The sequence below is a fragment of the Ambystoma mexicanum genome, chromosome 11 (genome assembly GCF_040938575.1).
Source record: "Ambystoma mexicanum isolate Mex_15411 chromosome 11, UKY_AmexF1_1, whole genome shotgun sequence".
NCBI classification, from domain to species: Eukaryota; Metazoa; Chordata; class Amphibia; order Caudata; family Ambystomatidae; genus Ambystoma; species Ambystoma mexicanum.
The window spans coordinates 1,309,766,575-1,309,778,111 of NC_090934.1; the positions used below are offsets into that span (position 1 = coordinate 1,309,766,575).

The 11,537-nt window shown below is 43.6% G+C and overlaps 1 long non-coding RNA gene across 1 annotated transcript; it reads left to right on the plus strand.

Annotated features, from left to right (window-relative positions):
• Positions 1–2,312: 2,312 nt before the first annotated feature.
• Positions 2,313–8,687, plus strand: LOC138504848 (uncharacterized). Its single transcript, XR_011280009.1, has 3 exons — positions 2,313–2,401; positions 8,213–8,338; positions 8,423–8,687. It is a non-coding gene; the product is annotated as an uncharacterized lncRNA (long non-coding RNA).
• Positions 8,688–11,537: the final 2,850 nt, after the last annotated feature.

The following is an 11,537-nucleotide window of genomic DNA, read 5'->3' on the forward strand; positions in this document are numbered from 1 at the left end:
TATTCAGCTGTGATTTTTAGTAGTTCCATTTTGTTACGTACTGAGGGGTCATTTTTCCACTTGGCTTCAACTTTCCTTTTTTCAGTCCTCAGGGATTTGAGTTTTGGGGTAAGCCACGAGTTAAGGTGGCTGTGGGTTTACTTTTGCACATGTTGTCTAAGGCAGCGTTGATAGTAGATTTGTAGCGCTCACCTAGAACGGCTGGGTCAGAGGTAGAAGGCAAGGAGTTTAAGACAGGGAGGAGGTCTGGTCTTAGTTGTCTATTGTGATGTTCCGCTTGTTGTCTTGAATATCGAAGGTCAGTAAATAGTGGTCTATCCATGCTTAGGGTTCAATGGATGTTATTGTCTTGCAATTGAAGTCAGCTACCCAGTCCAGAATTCTGCCTTTGACGTGAGTGGGTAGATGCACCCTCTCCTTGAAGCCTAGTTCAGTTAGAGATTTCATCAATGTCAGGGCATGCTGGTCTTTCGGATCATGTAGACCGAGATTGAAGTCTCCTAACGCTAGTAGTTGTGATGTAAGTTTGGTATTTTCTGACAGTATTTTTTCCTATTAAGGTTAAAAGAATGGATTCCTCTTTTTTAAAGTAATTTTGAGTAGTTTCGTTTCCTTTATTACACGTTAAGAGGGATTTTGCTGTAATTTTAATAGATTTGAACTTGATTGTTTTAATGTCTTTTCAATGTGTCTTAATGTATGTGCTTGAGGTTTAATTTTAAACAAATGCAAAATAAATAATAAAAAGAAAATAATAATAATGGCTATTAGCATCATTCTCACCAGGCACAAAATGAGGCATGCGTTGCAATCAGGGATAGGCTTGCATTCTCAATTTGAATTCAGCAACTTACAAGAAAATGGTGGCCAGGTCATTTTGCAGACTTTAGATGGCTCCACCGTCGACCTCACCAATGCCCTTCTCTTTAATAATGAGATGTCTGCTAACTGGCAGGAGGGCGGCAGGTAGATAGCCTTTTAAAAGCTCTAGGAGGAGATTCCATAAATGTGGGTGTGTCCTGTTGCATTCATTTGTTTGATGGCGGGACAGTCCGTTTTTTTGCTTTGCATTCTGGGTCTTGGAGTTCTGGATTTAAGAAGGGGAAATTAAGGACTGCAAGTCACAGGATCGAAAGTAAAAACCAGCACTGGACTATCGTCTCCCACGAATGGGGCATGTTGGTGCATGTGCAGTTTCAACTCAGGCAGCTTACACATGACTTTGGGACAGAAGTTCAGAAAATAAAACCATGTCAGCCCCTTTGCCCAGCACTTCCTCTCAAAAGTGGAGGGCTACTTCTTCTTCTATCCCCCGACTCAGGAGAGAGAGAGTGAACATATGACACACTTATCCCCTCGAGTTCTCACGCCACTGCGACCATGGTCTTTAGGAAACAGGGACAGTGCGGTGTGGCATCACAAGGCCCACAGAAGGCATGTCACTGGCAGACGTGAGCCATACCAGTGCCGGTAATTTTACTGGGGTGGACTGGGAAATATTTTTCAAAGTGGCCCCATGTTACACATGTTCAGCAAGCCCAACCCTTTTTCCTATGGGAACATTTGGAAATACCACACAAAAGAGGCGCGGTGTCTAGAGGCCTACTGGGAAATCTCCAGAGTTCCCTACAGGCCAGTCCATCCCATGTAATATAACATCACAGCCATAATCCCGTGCCATATCTAGTGATGGCTATGCTCGCTTTTCTTGTAAACATCAGCTCGACCCCATTATATGATAAGTTATACTGCGAATAAAGGGAAGTTGTCTGTTCGTTGATTTTTAACAGGCTCTATCATAAAATCACTATATTATAAAATCACTATACTATAAAATCACGAGAGAATTATGCACAACTTAAAACTGCACAAATGAGGAAGCTTATTATCTTGACAATAGGTGTAATGATGATGCATTCATACGTTTTTCATTCTATAGGTAACCTGTACATTACGTGAATGTACGTCGTCGAAAAAATCTTCAATGTCATCCCTTTACCAGCATTCACATGCTGATACGCACGGCCACCTGTTTTATATCTTTTGTTGTAGTGATAGTTTATGTTTCCAATGTGTAAAAAAGTATAATTCCATTGCTTTTGGATGTGGTGTTGTATTTGAGGTCTGGTCCCTTCGTGTTTGTAAGGGTTCGACTGCCCTCTAGCGCCTACAATGTGCAAGCAATTATTTGAATGCACAGTAAATTATTCTGCAGTACATTTTGAAAACGAATATTGCTGCCACGCCGCGTAAAGAGAGGACTGTAACATGTGAAAGGGCTGATTTCTTTTAAAAAAAAAAAACGACGTGCAAGCATCATCGCTCAGCGTGTATTTCACCGGGAGAAAATGTAGTCACGCTTCGACGGCCCGGGTATATTTGTTCATGATGGCCGCCACAGGTAAGAGGATGCGCCGTGCATTGTTAGCCATTTTAATGTGAAGCGGCAGTGTTACGAAAATGTCATGATATTCACTGCGGTCAAATCGACAAGAAGGAGAACTAAAGGGCACTTGTATTCTACTTAAAGGACGTGCACTGACACAACACGCAACAAAAGCAGCTTAAAACAACCTTTGCGATTTCATACTCACGCGTGAATAGTGACCACGTGATTACAAAATATGAAAATTTAACAGCATACATAATCTAAACAAACTAATTGGCAGTACATTTTAAAAAAAGGTTACCAAATGTCAGAAAATTTCCATTTTCAAACGGCTATTAACAGGAAGGCATGTCGAACCCACAGATCAATTAGTCCATAATAAGGACAGGCACCAATGGGCCTGATTCATGGAAATGGGCGCAGAAATCCTGCAAAGACCGCGCGTCGAGAAGGACACTCTGCGAGCCTGTGTGCAGAAGAAAAATGCGCCCCCCTCGTATTCATGAAATTGACAGCGCAAAGTAACCGTATTCGCAGGTCGCTCCCAGAACGCCCCTGACATGCGATTCGCACACCCCCCGGTGTGAATACACGCACCCTTCAAACAGTGCGTGGGATCCCCCGTAAGCACGGCATGCGACTCGGGGACCATACGCAGGGTCCCCCATTACTGTATCCGGCACCCTGACAACATACGTATAACAAATTGTAACTCGCAATAACTCGGGAAATCTGCGTGCAAACCCATGTAAAATGTTCTTGCACCCCGCTAGACTGCTTACGCACACCCCTAAGTTACATCGGAACCCCTATTGAGTACATGCACCCTGAAATCCAACATGCAACCCTACCTACGTGCAATTGTACTTACCTTCGGGAGGCAGATCGTTTGAAGGACTTGGTGGCCATTTCCCAGCCGAGACTTTGTGCGATCTAATCCATGAATACATCTCGTGCCGCGCAATAGTGGGCTCACTTTTTCACAAGTTCTTCCCCATTTTTGGTGTTCCGCCCCCTTCCCAGCCCTCTGCGCAGGCCATGCCCAAGCAATGCTCGGAGTATAGGGCAAGGCCCTCGACGGCTCGTACATTTGTGCTGAGCCAGGGCAAGCTCCATGCAAGTCCAGGGAAAGTACTGCGCATTCAGTTCCATGAATCAACGAAGGCGGATTTGCGCACAGTTGCACACGGCAGTACCCTCTTGACCGCACAGATATTTCCATGAATTGGGCCCTATGTGTTTTAACATATGCCTTGAAAGTCGAACTTGGTCAGCCAAGGATGTCCAATTACAGGACAAAGAATGCATGCCCCATTACACTCACACCAGAAAAAATACATCCCACTAGGGAAAAAGGCCCAAGAATCTCTTGCATGGATAACAAGTATTTATTTCTACAAAAATAGATTATCAGCAAAGAACTCTGCAGTCATGGAACGTTCTGCCAAAAAGTATACAAGCAGAAGCTTAAAATGAGATACAGCGTCATAGGTGATGTTATTGTATACCGCGGAAACCCGCGTGGCTTGTTGGTGTGACCCTATACATGGTCGGCCTGCTCCATAGGGTATGCCACTGCATTGGTCCCAGCACAGTTCGTCCGTCTTTCATCAGGTGGATTCTGCTGGGCTCATTGTCTCCAAGGAACCAAGGCTGAAGAAAGAATTAGCTGTATTTGTGAACAGTGGTACTCTATCATTATTCAGTGCACTTTGCAGGCTTGAAAACTGGCACCAGGGGTGTCTCAGGGTCACACCGACCCACTCATGTTTCACTCACTCCCGATCGCATCATCCAGTTCCAAGGAGTCCACCCTCACTTTGAACTATAATGTATCCCTCCCTGTACCTTGCATTACAAACCATGTAATTATGAAATAAAGGTGGGATGACCATACTCTCAGATCTTTTATGGCAGATTGGTTTATGATTGGTGGTCTGGAGACAACTGGTATCTTAGAATTCAGCGGTCTCAGGACCAGGGCAGTTGTAGGGGCCATAACTCAGTTAGCTGGGTGGGGGTCGGAGGACTGCTTTGACCTGTTTGTGATAACACGTACACCAAGGGGCCTAGCACTGTCGCGTGGCCATGCAAGGCACATTCTTTTAAAAACAATCATATTTACAACAATCTTAGAACAAAGAGAGGTTTCTGTTGAAGTCTGCAGCATGGGCCTCTTCATCAGCGCTTGAGCCTAACCAGATATCCCCCCCGGGTTTGCAGCCTATGTCTAACACACTAAATACTGATTGGCAGTGCATGCCCTGTGCTTTGACTATGCCTACTGGTAGCAGCGGCTGGGTGGGCAGGGAGTCAGTCACTGTTGTGTCTGCAGTGTCCGCGTGTCCTCTTGTTGGGGGACAGTGCAATCTGTCGGGAGACACATTTAATTGTGGGTTGTCAGATACTCTTTAAATTCTTCACCTAAAACCGCTGCCTATCTATGGGCATTTGATGCCCTCCTGGCAGGGGATATGGGCATATTCATGCCCCGACCAGTAACCACTTCATGGGATGATAAATGGTGGTCTTTGCTGGGTTGTGTGCATAAACTGAAGAGGGTCATGGGTAAGCAGTGAGCCCTGTTCTTTTTCAATGTGAAGCAAAGCTTAGATAGTTTGTTTTTGAGAAGGCCATTGACTCTCTCCACTATGCTGTTGGACTGGGGGTGATAAATTGAACAAGTCTGGTGCTTAATGCCAAGTAGTGCTGTGATCTCTTTGAAGAGCCCATTGAAAAAATGTGTGCCGATATCGGACCTTAGCACATCGCACACACCCCACATCTGGTGCGAAAGTTGATCCCATACATGTACCACGTATTTGCTGATAATATTGTCCCTGGTACATGAAGACATTTTATGTTAGTGCTAAGCGGATGCACTCTTGAATAAATGATGTAGGAGTTGACTGGTCTGTTCTTCTAGCTAAGTAGATCTTGAGTACATCTATACTTTCGCTCTGTGGGATGCTTGTATAGAGCGCTTCGACATCAAAGGTGACTAGGATGTTGTTGTATTGTAGTTTGATGTTGGCTAGATGGTGGATCATTGCTGTCGTATCTTGAATGAAAGACTTCATTGGTTGACAAAAGGGCATAGAAATCCATCTGTGTATATGGATAGGGGCTCGAGGAGTGAGCCATCCCTGATACTATCGGCCTTCCTGGAGGTCTAGTCTCATGTTCATGTATCTTTGGGATACAATAAAAGGAAGGGGTCACAGAGTGTTCCTTGATGAGCAATGACTTCTCATCCTTTTGTTTCTGCAAATAAAATCAAGCTCTTTATCTCTTCTGCAATGCGTGTGGTTGGATTTACATCTAATTTCTTATAGAAGCATACATCATTCAGTTGTTTTTGTAGTTGTTCTTCATACAGTTGTTTGCCCCACAGCACTATTCCGTCTCCTTTGTCAGCTGGTTTTACTAGGAACTGTTCATGGTTTTCCACATTTTTTAAGGCCATTCTCTCTTGTCTCGTGAGGTTGTCTCTATAATGGTTTTTTGTCTTAAAGATGGAGTCAATTTCTCTTAAAATTTTATTTTCAAATGATAGAATTTCTGGGCACACCATCAAAGTCAATGGTGTGAAAGCAGACTTAGGTTTTAGTCCATTTGTGGTAGGGTCCCTAGGCTTGTCTTGTGATGAGTTACGGAAAAAGTAACGTAGGCGTATGATCCTAAAGAATATTCTCACTTCTACTTCCGTGGTGAAGCGGTCTCCCTTGTTTTTGGGTACAAAGCTCAATCCTTTACTTAGTACACTGATGTATTCTGGGGTGGGATTGTAGTTATCAGCAGGTTTGCTTCTGTGGTTGAGGTTCCCACTGCAGTGTTTTCATGCCGTGGTTTCTCTGCTGGTGTGGTCTCCTTTGTTTGCCCCATTCTTGAAAAAACAGACTTCTCTGTTTTCCTCCTCCTGCTGTTGAGAGGCCACTGCTCGTTGATTCCGAACTGCTGCTGTTTACGTTAGGTTACCCATATCAAATCATCCAAAAGGCACGAAAGACAGCAAGGAACAACAGAGAGAGATGTTTAACAAAATACCAAAGGGAAGAACAAAAAGAAAAAAATGACATGCGTCACCACATTCATGCCAGTCAGCAATGACATCAGAAGAGTCATCCTAAGTAACTGGAATCTTCTACAAACAGATACCTTTCTTCCGGAAAATACGAGATCAGCCTTTAAGAGGAGCCAGAACCTAAAAGACCGATTGGTCCACACATATCCCATGCTTGTAACCCAAAGAGGAAATCAAACTAATCTGTGGAACCTCCCACCGGTTATTGGACACTTCCGATGCAGGAAATGTTCAGTATGTAGTCTAACCCAGGATCAAAAAGAAATCTCCCTAAACGGAATGATGTGGAAACACAAAACCTTCACAAACTGCCTAACCAAATGGAGCATTTACGCGATAAAATGTCCATGTAACTTACTGTACATAGGTAAGAGTATGCACAAGATCAGACAGCGGATCTTCGAACACAGATCCTGCCTAAAGAACTCAATAGAGGACAAAGCAATGGTGGCTTAGTTTGTGAAATTGAGACATAAGCACATGGAACTCCTCTGGTTTATTATTCAAACAGTCAGTGCAAAAACCAGAGGGGGTCCCGTGACCTGGCATTGAGAAAACTTGAACAGAAATGGATCCACCATTTGGATACAATCATAAATGGACTCAAAGTATCCATAGGGTGGAATTTATTATTCTAAGAAATGAAGGCCAGACAATTAACCAGATACCGCTCCACCCCAATTAGAATAAAGCACGTCCCATACCCCAACCAATGAGTGGCGCATTTAACCACACATTCATATCAACATACTAAAGATGTAAGTATAATATCTGTTTTTAATTACAACATGTGAATAAGATGGCACGAAATCAACCATTGTACAAAATTGTCTGTTACAAATAAAATCTGTGGGCTGTTTCTACATGAAGTTCTGATATTTGTCATATCCACTCTATGTGCAATAACAAAAGTAATATTTGTGTAAAGGTACTGGTGGAGTCTAACAGTGTATCACCTTAACATTGTGCCCCTTGTCTCTCCCCCCGAACTTGGGCCCCCCGCCCCTAAATTTGCAACACAGGAGGGGTAATCACACCATCATTTGGAGTTTCGTTAGCCGATAGTATGTAGTATGTTACAATGCAAACACATAGCGTATCACGCCAAAGATAGATTCCATTTTAGCAATATCAACAGCGTCACCTAGGAAAACACGCACACTCCGTACATGTATCCAATCAAATGTTCACAAGTCACAGAGCCTCTGAACAAGAAATGCACATGAGCAACAGCTACGTGCCGTTGCCTAGCTACGCGCTAAACAAATAACATCCAATCAGTATTAAACAAGTCATGGACACAGTGTCCGCCAGTACGCATGTGCAGTGTATGGACACAATCCAACAGCGTCTACAGCTCCTCGCAGATCCAGACTGCTGTAATAGGTAAGCGTCTACAAAGTACAGTTAAAAGAGCGTAAGAATGAGCGTAACCCTACAGACTTTTCGTTTGCATTGCATATATTATTTGGTAATATGGCTCCTCGAAACAAACTGCGCCGTACAGGGCGCCAGCCTGAATCAGGCACAAAGACTCAGATTGCCCAAGCAAAAAACAAGCAATGAAGCATAACCTAGAACACAATCTAAATATAGCAGCATAGCCCAGTTAACGTAAATACTCTAGAAGTACGATAGATATTACACATAGGGTGTTTCCCTTAGTAATTTCCACATGTTCTGTTATCTTAATGTGTGTTACACAGTAACCTACTAAGCTGTGTCACCATGTCTTACAGAGATGAAGAAATGGGAATAAAACAGGCTTTCCAGTCATTGTAGATGAGACATAAATTACGGCGCACTCAAGGCACCTGATAAAAGAGAAAGAATATTGACCCTAGACACCGAAGAAATAAGCGCAGGTATGATTGACTTTCACATTTCTAATGGATTCAAACACACACGTAGATACACCAAGTTCTAATTTTAACACTTTTAATTTTTAGATATATTACCTAGCCAAGAATGGTTCGGCTGAGCAAGACATCAATCAGAACCCCCTTCCTTTCTACCAGTCCTGAGGAAAGTATAAGAATAACAACTACAACAACAGTAGTGATTTTTGTTCATGCTGAAAACACGAAATGTGCCGACTTGATATGTGTATTGTTATAAAAGCTACACTTTAAGTCACTTGAAGTACTAACCCTCTCACTATGTTTTTGACAAACCACAGTTACGTGATATGACTGTATAATATGACGAACCAATGTGGGCAACAGGAAAACTGTTGGTCTAACTTGGTAACACATGCAAAGTATATCAACAGCCTCAAGTAGGTTTTTTAAAATGTAATATATGAAAAAAATAAAGCATCCTGTTGTATAACGAAATAGTGGTGATCTACAGAATGAAAGCACAGATCAAATTGCAAAATCTGTCAAATGTGGTGTGAAAAACACCAGTAGGTGTCGAGAGGGAGGGGTAGCCTGGGTCCTTCCTGTATCTGTTTCATTGTGGTGGGTCAGGGGGTGCGCAGACAGATGCTGCATGATATAGTATGATCCTTTTGCTATTTGCTGATATTAATTGGCCTAGATACAGCTTTTCTTGCTGGCAGTACTGTAGTTTAGCCATGCCAACCTTGTACCCGTACGGGCCAGTAGTTGCAAGAGTGTGATAGTGTCTCTCCGGCAGTGGTGCTCACTGTCGCTACATGCAAGTAAATCATCCACGTACGTTCCTATATCAGCATGCAATATTCTGTTAAAAATGCTTGGGCTCTCGCAGTACCCCTGAGGCAAACAAGTGTGTTCAAAGCGCATTCCACCATGGGTAAACTCTGTAAGATGCTGCGAATCCGGTTGTAAAGGTATCGAAAAAGAAGGTGTTTTTCAGGTCAACCACTGTGAAGTGGATCATCTCCTCGGTGATACTACATAGAATGGTGGTGCAGTTAGGGACCACAGGAAATTCCTTCTGTACCACATCGTTTAGGGGGTGTAAATCCTGGATCATCCTCCTATTGCCCCCCATTGATTTTTTCAAAGGTTAGAGAGCCGTGTTGCACAGAGATGTGGATGGCACTATTATACCTTGATCGAACAGGGCCTGTATCGTGTGTCTAATTCCATCCTCTGAATCTCTTAATAGAGGGTACTGTTTCAACTGGGGTATCACTGCCCCTGCTTTTAATGCTATGTGTACAGGGGTTATTTACTGTAAGAGCCCAGTATCGTGTGGCTTGGTGGTCCACAGCCGCTCACGTACATAGTTTAAGTCTACGTCAATTAAGGGGGGGGGCCAAAACGGCCATCGGGGGACATTGCATTCTTTGGTACTGCACGTGAATTTTGCAGGGGATACAAATCTCTAGTATTATCTCTCTATCCATATTATTACCTCCAAACAATTCTGCATCCGTCACCTCCTTCAGAGGTACAGTGGGGTCAATGCAAAGCACTGTACGCCACTCGCACCCATCACGATCTGTCCCTAGTACAACCACTCTCTTTCCTGACACCACCAATCCTTGCAGGTCTAGGGACAATATCGTGCCTGCCACCAACTCTGTGGACACCACAGGGTGAAAGATAAAATCTGGGGAGACACTATTATCATTAAATATATTGTACTGCACAGTGGAGAAACATGGGTCCTCATTCCAAGTCTGGCGGTAGTTTGGTGGAATTACTGCCAAACTATCACTAAACTGAATTACCCTTACTGACACTTGGTTCCACGGATTTACCAGAGAATTACAAGACTCATGGGTATTTCAGTGGCATTACCACTGGTGGAAATTCTGCCTGCGGTAATTCTATAGATCTATTGGCATTGAGGTGGGGGATTTACCTCCAGACCAAACTCAGAGTTTGGCGAAGTGGGAAAAGTGACAGTAATTCCTTTACGACCACTTTTTTACTGTTCCCCACTCAGAATGAGGCCCATGGTGTCATAGCCTTCTTGTCCTTGCATTTCTCTCTTGGCCTTTGCTACTTGCCACGTTCTTTATGTTTTTAGAATGCATCCTAGTCTGCAACCTATCAAATACAAAGGTTCTGAGGTATGGCGGTGCAGTAAAAAGTGGTGGTAAGAGAATTACTGCAATTTTTCCTGCACAACCATGAGACAGAATGCCATTTAGTGCAAGTCTGAAAACCCTAGCTTTGTTGTCTTTATTAATATAAAATAATGCAGGCAATCCTGTTTCTGAAAGGGAGGTCTACTGATCAGACCTACCTTTCAAGATGTTCCATATCAAAATTACAGTGCACACAGATGCCTCACTGTAACCAGTCTACTGAGATGGCATCACCATCTCAGCTGTGGCATAGAGCAGGTTCAAATGTCACTTGTGAATCTGTGATAGCAATTGGAATACAAAGTCACTGCAAGCAGAGGTTGCAATTTAAATTCTGCCAGAGAGGGAAGGTAGGCCTGGAGAGGGGTTCCATCATCAGGCTTTCTGTTAGGGCTCTCTTTGTTTTTCATACACACTCCATTTCCATCAAGCATTGCAATCGGGGAGGGATGTCATGTGGCAAAGGACAAATGCTACAACAATGGCCATTGTATCCCTTACCTAAGGATCGCTTTGGACCAATTCCCCTTCTTTGGCATTTTTTCTCTTAAGGACAGGGGCACCCCTCACATATTAATTTGTTCCTGGACTCTAAGAAGAACAAGAAGAATGGAGCTGTTGACCTCTGTTGGGAGTGCAGTCAATTCAAAAGTTCTCTGCCAGGGAAGTGATGACAGAAGGCATCTATGGCTGGATCTGAAGGAAACTCTGTAGGTGCCAGTCCAATTCCCTTTGAATGGGTCCTGCACTGCTGCTTTTGGTACTCAGCAAACTTCAGGCTGCTTACCATTATCTTCGAGCTATCTCAACGCCATCTTGCACCAGTGAAGATCCCTGCAAACCTCGAGTTGAGCACCAGTTTACCGCTTGAAAGCATCCAACTTGCAACAATCCAAGCAGCACATCAACCCGATTGAATCTCGCTTTCACCCAACTTGACCGCTAACCTCACACTCCTCCAGCAGGGTCTAGCCTGCCCCTGGCCTGCGTTGTCGCACAAGAGGAAGTAGATAAGTCTGTCAGGCTGCATCAGCTTT